The sequence below is a fragment of the Trachymyrmex septentrionalis genome, unplaced genomic scaffold (genome assembly GCF_001594115.1).
Source record: "Trachymyrmex septentrionalis isolate Tsep2-gDNA-1 unplaced genomic scaffold, Tsep1.0 scaffold89, whole genome shotgun sequence".
Classification (NCBI taxonomy): domain Eukaryota; kingdom Metazoa; phylum Arthropoda; class Insecta; order Hymenoptera; family Formicidae; genus Trachymyrmex; species Trachymyrmex septentrionalis.
The window spans coordinates 380,539-382,130 of NW_017306081.1; the positions used below are offsets into that span (position 1 = coordinate 380,539).

At 37.0% G+C, this 1,592-nt stretch overlaps 1 protein-coding gene across 1 annotated transcript in view; it reads right to left on the minus strand.

The window, feature by feature from the left end:
* LOC108755586 (acetylcholine receptor subunit alpha-like) overlaps positions 1–649 on the minus strand; it is a 307,465-nt gene extending 306,816 nt beyond the window's left edge. The window contains exon 1 of the mRNA XM_018498684.1: positions 579–649. The gene's annotated coding sequence lies outside the window, so the exon portion shown is untranslated. The remainder of the gene's footprint in view (positions 1–578) is intronic.
* Positions 650–1,592: the final 943 nt, after the last annotated feature.

A 1,592-nucleotide genomic window follows, 5' to 3' on the forward strand; every position in this document is an offset into this window, starting at 1 on the left:
ATTTATATACTGCTGTGGGAAATACGAATAATTTCAGAAATATTATTATATTTTGCATTTTGCAAAAAATGATATATTACAAGAACCAAAACGTGCAAAATTATTTGAAAATTTTTACTATTCATCATTACACTTCACATAAATATGTGAATTTGATATTTTGTAAAGAATTAAATAAATTGTTATTAATGTATTTTATATACGATGAAGTTCTCTGCATGATCGTATTTGTATGCCTCTTCATAATAAACGTGGTTTTAAATCACCAAATATTTTTATTTTAAATGATTTTTGTATTTTTCGCGTACTCTAGTCCAAAGAGAAAAATAGAAATAGCATCCAAAACATTTAAGAATTTTGTTCTATCTATTTTCTATTGCTTAAGTGCAACCGCAAAAGATTTCGCGATACCTTCTCAAGAGAAATGCAGCCTACCGGAAACTACGTAGCGTTGGGGCGCCCGACAAACCCGATGATTTCGGTCGAGAACAAGAAATTCCGGGTACCGTTGCTCCCAAGCGGTGCCCGCGGAGGGCGATGATAATGATGACAAAGAGGTGAACGGGAATGACACTGACCTAACTTCGCGCGCACTCCAAGCCACGCCGGTCTTTCGCAGCAGCTTTCGGAATCGCTGCACACTCGCACGCACTGCACCCACGACTGAAGGTGGTCGTCGCGGTCGAGGGGGTGCGTCGGGATCTTGATCGCTTGGAGGCGCCACCGGGTGCGCACCATCGGGCGCAGTGTGAGCCCGCGGGAGAGACGGGCATTTGGGAGGGTGGGTGGATTCACAACAGAGGAATCTAGACCGAACTTGCGCGAATGCGTTTGAGGAGACGAAAGCGACACAGTAACCGCAAAGACATCAGCTGGAAAAAGCGCTCCGCCTACGCGGAGGAGGGTAGGAAAAGGTCTCTCTGTCAAAAAGGTTGAATAGACTTCGATCTCGTGAGATGACAAGAAATCAATTGCCGCAATGCACGATTTTCTTTACATCGGAAAAATCTGTCTTAGAAAATGTCATACGATCGCCTGAATCAATAATCATTATTTTGAAAATAAAGTTACATTATTAAGTAATAGTTTAAAAATTGTAAAATGAGATTCATATAATGCATAATATATAATTAAAAAAAGGAGTTTATAAATTTTATCTAGAAAAATACAAAAATTACTTGATTCCTTTCATTTCAAAAGAAAATTAATAAAAACTTACATTGTTTTTCTGAATTATATCTTTTTAATCTTTCATCCACAAAACAAACAGATTTAAGTTTCATTGTTCCCATTTAACAAAAGCTTTGTCGAATTATTGTGAAAAGTTTTATATGGATCGTACAATTCAGCGCTCGTATCGTTAAAAGATCAAGTAATTGTCTCGTAATGTTAATCGCTTGATTTTTTGAGATTACAATAAAACTTTTGTGATTGATAAATCCTGCTATAAACAAAATGCAAAACGATTAATCGTATTATTGCTGTTCGGATTATCTTGCTGAAAAATTGGCCAATTTACAGCAGTGTCATCCAGCAAATACTTAAAACAAAAAGAACGCTTGGGGTTTTACATGGAGACCATAAATTTTCGT